General features: G+C 43.6%; 1 protein-coding gene across 2 annotated transcripts in view; it reads left to right on the top strand.

Moving 5' to 3' along the window:
* The first annotated feature begins 4571 nt into the window (after positions 1–4571).
* LOC138971708 (uncharacterized) overlaps positions 4572–7073 on the top strand; it is a 75108-nt gene continuing 72606 nt past the window's right edge. The window contains exon 1 of one of the 2 annotated variants that reach the window (XM_070344520.1): positions 4572–4663. The gene's annotated coding sequence lies outside the window, so the exon portion shown is untranslated. The remainder of the gene's footprint in view (positions 4664–7073) is intronic. The other variant, XM_070344505.1, reaches the window with a different exon arrangement.

Here is a 7073-nt window from a genome sequence, read left to right on the forward strand (position 1 = left end):
CCACCCCCTTACCCTCCACTCCCTTTACCCAGCTCCGACAGCACAAATTTGTAATCTGCAAGGCAGAGTACACATTTTCTAAAAGGAAGACTACTCCTCTTCAATTATATCCAGAGATCTTCCAGCTGTCTCCACCATAAGCCAAGTGGTCGAGTCTTATACCCCCTTTCCACACAACCGTTCTAGGTCCCGTTCCCGTACCGACCAAGGACCAGTGCGGGCACGGGAGGGATCGGGACAGAACCGCAATGAACGTAACTGATCGTTAACGGAACTGCTTTGAACGGTAGTGTCGGTAGGGCCGGCTGAGTTTGGGCTGCATGTTCACATTTTTAGCCGTTCCCCTCCCGATCAGAATGAACGGTAATGGAACCTCAACCCATCGGTAACAGAACGCTTGGATCGTTAAAGGAACTTAAAACAACAGTAACGCAACGGTAGCGCTCTCAAACACTGAGTTGTCATACCCGCATTCCACGTTCCCGACCAAGGACGGCTGCCACTATGGTCAGACGCTGCTGAAAGATGCCAAAAAACGGCCGTTTGCGCAGCGTTCCATTGTTGTGGCAGCAGTCCTTGGTTGGTACGGGAACGGGACAAAGAACGGTTGTGTGGAATGGGGGTATAACTTTTGACACCGACAAACTGAAGAATGAACAGATCTATGAGGTAACCGTCTCATTGGTCCAGGCTCAGGAAACAAAGAGTATATATGGCCTGGGGCGATTGTAGCTTCCCTTCTTCGTGTCCGATAGACAAGGACAATAAATAGAAGAGCATAGTGCAATTTCATGGTGGCATCTTCTCCACTGAAAGCTATAACCCAAAAACTGAAGACCAAAGTGCTTTACCCCACTTCTGACCCGAATCACCCCCCTCCTGCTAGGTACACGTGCACTCAAGTTAACCTCTGCTTTGACCTGTGTGCCAGGAGTCGGATGAGAGAGAGAGAGAGAGAGAGAGAGAGAGAGAAAAAAAAACTGTAACTGATCTCGTGAGAACGGTAACAAAACGAGACATGTCACCTCTCCGAATGCATTCCAATAGATGACCGCTCCTGCGGCCATCAATAATGATGAGAGCTTATATAGCGCGAACCACAGTAAGCTCTCCGCGCTTTACATGTTCACTATGAATAAAAACCATACCATTTAAACATCAAAGACATATATACATCCTAACAAAAGTAATGTAACAATAAACTTACAGCAGCACATTCTCCCCTTATGGGCAATACAATGCAATAGATGCACAACTCACAATAAATCGTGTACAATAAATCATGTACAATGATGAACCTCATACTGCACACATGCCCACCACCAGTGTTTTTATTTCATCGTATCATGAACGTAATACTGCACACATCCCTGTCAACATCAGTGTCTATTTCATCGTTTTATGAACGTCATACTGCACACATCCATACCACCAGTGTCTATTTCAACGTTTCATGAACGTAATACAGCACACATTCATACCACCAGTGTTTGTTTCATCGTATCATGAACGTCATACTGCACACATTCCCACCACCAGTGTCTATTTCATAGTTTCATGAACGTCATAATGCACACATTCCTGTCAACATCAGTGTCTATTTCATCGTTTCATGTAAGTCAAGTTCTACATGGGCAGCATGTGTCAAAAAGTGTTTTTTGGTGGTCAAAACTTACTTCAACAGGAATTCGAATTCGAATGTTCCTGCCACTTCTTTTCTTCCAAGCTTCTACCGTTAATCTGCAGTGTTCTCAAGTGCAGTATTTAGTGCAGAGTTTTTCCTCTGTTTCTTTGCTTCTTTGTCTGTTTGTACCAAGTGAGGAGAACCGTGACTACCAAAGTCTGTTGTTGTTGTTGTTGTTGTTGTTGTTGTTGTTGTTGTTGTTGTTGTTGTTTGTTGTTGTTTATGCTGATTCTGCAGACTGAAGGCCGAAACTAAACAGAGAATAAAATTGATGTTGAACGAGACTCGTATGACCCCCTGCTTTCTCGAGACAAAAAACAGCATCTGAACAACTGCGAGTTTTCAACACGCGATAAGAACCGCGACTGGAGAGAAGACGCTGGCAGTGTGAAACACGTTCACGGTTCGCGGTTCGATCCTGGAGTAAATAAGGCGAGGAGTGAAACCACTGTTTGTCTGTGTTCGCCAGGTGCAAGACGCACAAGTAGGCTACACCTCCTTCCGCTCGCCTCGCCTGCTACTGGCAGCGTGTTTCACACTCAGTTAACGCTTCTGTTTGCTATGTAACAACAACACACTGTTACGGAAGGGTGGCAGCACAATTGCAATGTCACTTTGATTTTATTTATCTTATTTAAGTGATTATAAGATAGCCCGCTGACGTGTATATATGTAACACGCAAATTATGACTGGTCAGAGAGTTTGACGGAGGGCTGATCGCACAAAGACATTGCTTGTTTATTCTTGTACCCTTTGCAATGTACAGGGCTGGATCTTGAGGGGGGGGGGGGGGGGCTGGGTTCCGTAAGGCCCCCCCCCCTCCTTATCCGGCCAATCTACCGTTTGCCTCAAAGGCTGGGAGAGACCAAAAATACCCCTTCAAATTCTAAATAGCCCCCCCCCCCCCCCCCCCAAGACAGTCCCTCACCCCCTCCCCTCCTCCAGCTCTTGTACCTCTGCCTCATTTTGGAAGCCCCCATCTCTCTCTCCTCTCTCCATCTCTCTCTCTCTCTCTCTCGCCTGGTCCAACCTTTATGTACCTCCAAAAACACCTTGTTAACTTATCTAACTTTATCTTATCTGATGTGATGTTGTGTTATATTTGCGAGGAAGAAAGCAGAGAGCGGTGAAGCGTGAAGGGGGGGGGGGGGGGGGGGGGAGTGAAGAACGTGTCAGTGTCAGGGAGGGGTCAGCAGGCCGGTGCTAAAAACCTTTTCATTGCCTGCTAAAGGTCGTCAGCATAGCGGGCATCCGTCGTCCTGTCCCCGTCAGTCACCATCCCCAACCTCCTTACCCCCCCCCCCCCCCCTCGTCCTCGGCCCCGCCCGCCCCTCCCCAAACCCTACCTTCAAGCTTTTCATTTAAGTCTTGTTGACGGTTCAGCTCACTTGTGTCTTCCCTGCAAGTGGCTGAACATTTTGTTAAGATAAGTTTTGTCTAATTACCAAGGCTGTTTGTCCGTGCACTTAATTAAACAACCGCTGGGTCGACGATATCTCTGTGAACGTAACGTTCTGCTCACTACTTCATATCTTTTTGATTTAAATCAATAATAACCTGCAGGCTAAGATTTTACATGGGATAAGACCATTTCTCCACAAGGCCACATGCCCCAAACAATAACAACTTGGGTGCTCGCTGTGGTACCTCAAAGATTACTTCACGAAGCTGGCTGCATGAAGATTTGGCACTGACTTTTCGGTCTTCTATCTTTTTTTCTACTTTTGTTATCTGACCACACGCCTTTCAGAACTTCCAGTCAGCTAGATCCGTTCAGCCGTGAGAACTGTCTTCCAGTGGCAGACATAAACATACAGGGGAATTTGCCATCGACACACATGCAATTATGGTGAGGGTTTTGCTCAAGGAGAACATACGCAACAGGTAAAGCTTCCTCATTTGTGAGTCTGTTTTATAGTATGACGCACCTTCTTTTTGTTTCGGAAGTCGCTTGGCTATAATATATTAGAGAGAGGAAATTCTTTGCGCTATAAGGCTTAAGGCCATGTCAGACGCACAACACAAAACAGTGTTTTCTTTCAAAACAAACACAAAACAGCGTGTTTCCCGTGTGACATCCCCCAAAACGTGTTTCAGAAAACACTGTTTCGTGTTTTCGCTTCGTGTTGTGGGTTTTAGAGCATGCTCTAAAATCTGAAAACACGTTTTGGTAGTCAGCCAATAAACGCGGACGATCAACTCACGTGATTCAGTTTCCGGCACCACGGAGATAGAAAAAAATGGCCGACTCAGATGTGGTACCGATTCAGGGTAGTATCGGACCCATGAATCCTAACTAGAGTCTATGGAGCCTGTCACGATTGAAGAGAGGCGATAATATCAGTGGGCGCTACCAGCCGTGTTGTTTACAAACCCAAAAACATCGCGGTAGCTGGACGGGTCAAGCTGACACTGACACGGTCAGTGGGCACTGCCAGCCCGGCGTGTTGTTTACAAACGCAAACACAGGGCGATAGCTGGACGGGTCAAGCTGACACTGACCGATATTTCTGTGAAAACGGGAACCGCGCTTCATCTGTGTGTTTCGCGTGTGACATCCCCTCTTTAAAAACATGTGTTTCCCCGACGTTTTGAGATGGTGTTTTTGTCGAAAACATGGTTTTGTGTTGTGCGTCTGTCTCCGCCTTTACACAACATCAGGAAAATATTTGTAAAACAATGCTAATCTCTCTCTCTCTCTCTCTCTCTCTCTCTCTCTCTCTCTCTCTCTCTCTCTCTCTCTCTCTCTCTCTCTCTCTCTCTCTCTTGTTTACTCGCTGGGATGATGTGTGCTCGTCGCGCGGTTCTCGCGACTGCAGACAAGACGCGCGAGCGGGTCGTGTGAAACACGCTGTGATGGCTCCACTGCCAGTGGTCACAGCGAACGCTCACACAACTGTGAATACTTCTGGATTGACTGGAGACACTGCGCTCTGCTTGTTAAATGGATATACCTGTTTCTCTACTTCATACTTTGGGTGAGTCGATTATCATTTTTCCGGTTTATCTCTATAATTTTTTTTAACTTGAGTTTCTCTCATTTTTTTCTATTTGTTTCCAAGAAAGCTCTCGTGTGTTTTTGGTTTTTTTAATTTGATGTCACAACCTGGTGATTTTTCAGTGTAGCCTCTATTCGTCAACTCAAATAAGAGAATCATAAAACACACACACACACACTTACACACACACACACACACACACACACACACACACACACACACACACACACACACACACACACACTTCAAGACTTTTGAAGTTATTGAAAAAAAATCAGGATTGTTACCAGATTTTTAATTTATCGACTAAGAAACAAATTGCGTTTTAGGAAACCTTTTACATTTTACTGTGATATTCCTGAAATGTGTATCGTTTTTAAAGAGTAGCAAAATAAAATGTATTTAACGCTGAATCGGTCTGGCATGGCCCCGGGGTTGACGAAACAAAAACCAACAAGAAACGAACGAACACACACACACACACACACACACACACACACACGCACTCATGTCGGTGGGCACAATCGTACAAAACGTCACATCTTGCTTGATGATATTACTCTTCATTATTTTTTTAATTTTATTTATCTATGAAACGTCCATTCCATTTCCGAGCATATGAACGTCACCCCCCCTCGCCGCCCTCCCCCGTTATATTTGTTTGTTTGTTTGTTTGTTTGTTGTTGTTGTTGTTGTTGTTGTTGTTGTTGTTGTTGTTGTTGTTGTTGTTGTTGTTGTAAGCCTATATAGCTGCTAAACCCTCAACGTTATATTTTCTGTTTGGTCCCACCCCGCTCCTTGTACCGGCACGCCATGTCTCAAATCAAGAGGGGACCCTCATATTGGAAATTTAATGACAGTTTGTTACACGATAAAACTTTTGTAGACTCAATGAATAAACTATTAACAGACTATGCTAATGAAATCACCGAAACAGATGATCAACTAAAATGGGAACTCTGCAAAATTAAAATAAGGGAATGGTGCATGGCATACTGTAAAACTAAGAACAAATTATCAAACAGAAGAAAAGCAGAGTTACAGTCTGAATTAGATGAGATAGGGAAGAATTTGGCTCTTAACCCGACAGACAAAGAATTAGTTGATCAACGGGAGAAGTATAAAACAGAAATGGAATTGTATGCGATTAGAGAAGCAAAAGGTGCCCATGCACGGGCACGTGTAAAATTTATTGAAGACGGGGAAAAAAACACTAAATATTTTCTCAACCTAGAAAAGGCTCGAGCAAATAGTAAAGTAATGGATAGACTAACTAATGAGGAGGGACAAGTATTGAAAAAAAGACAAGATATTGTAAAAGAGCAAACTCGTTTTTATTCAAATAGATACCAAAAAAAATTAACTTTGATGAACAATATGTTGAAATGTTTTTACAAGACGTAGAAGTTCCACAATTGACCGAAGAACAGAAAAATAGCATTGAGGGCATTTTAACTGAAGATGAAATCACAAAGGCTTTAAAAATAATGAAAAATGGCTCAGCACCAGGCGGAGATGGTCTAACAACTGGTTTTATGAATTTTTTCTGGTGTCAGATAAAGACAATGGTTATGTGTTCCTTGAACGCCGCTTTTGATAATGGTCAAATGTCTCCGACCCAAAAGAGAGCAGTTATAACATTAATACACAAAGGGAAGCAACTGTCAAGGGATGATCTGAATAACTGGCGACCAATATCTTTACTAAACTCAGATTAAAAGTTACTGGCAAAGTGTCTAGCAGTACGCCTAAAAAATGTGCTTGGAACAATAATTCATGAAAATCAGTTTGGTTTTATGAAAGGCAGAAATAGTAGCACAGCAGTTAGAATGATTGATGATATAATTACACATCTCAAACAAACGAACAAACCAGGGCTACTCCTAGCTCTAGACTACAAAGCTGCTTTCGACACAATATCAAAAGAATACATAATGTATGCCTTTAAACGCTTCAATTTTGGTAACACTTTTGTTAGATGGGTCACTACGCTCATGAACGAAACAGTAAGTTGTGTAAATTATATGGGGTGGTTGTCAGAGCCTATAGAAATGAACGCTGGAATTCGACAAGGCTGCTCATTCTCACCAATGGCCTTCGTGCTCGCCTTAGAGCTGCTGGCAGTCAAGATGAGGGCAGATCAGTCAGTTAAAGGGGTATTCTTGCCATCAGCCAATAGTACTAATCAAGAAAGACTATTGAAAATGATCTTGTACGCTGATGATATTACGCTTTTTCTGAAAGGCACTGATGATGTGCAAAATGCTCTGACATTGGTGTCATATTTCTCCAAGTTCTCAGGACTGGCTGTGAACAGACTGAAATCGGAGGCCATGTGGTTGGGTTCACAGAAGTACTCTGAGGAGCAGCCATGTGGCTTCAGATGGAA

This window comes from Littorina saxatilis, linkage group LG1 (genome assembly GCF_037325665.1).
Source record: "Littorina saxatilis isolate snail1 linkage group LG1, US_GU_Lsax_2.0, whole genome shotgun sequence".
Taxonomy (NCBI): domain Eukaryota; kingdom Metazoa; phylum Mollusca; class Gastropoda; order Littorinimorpha; family Littorinidae; genus Littorina; species Littorina saxatilis.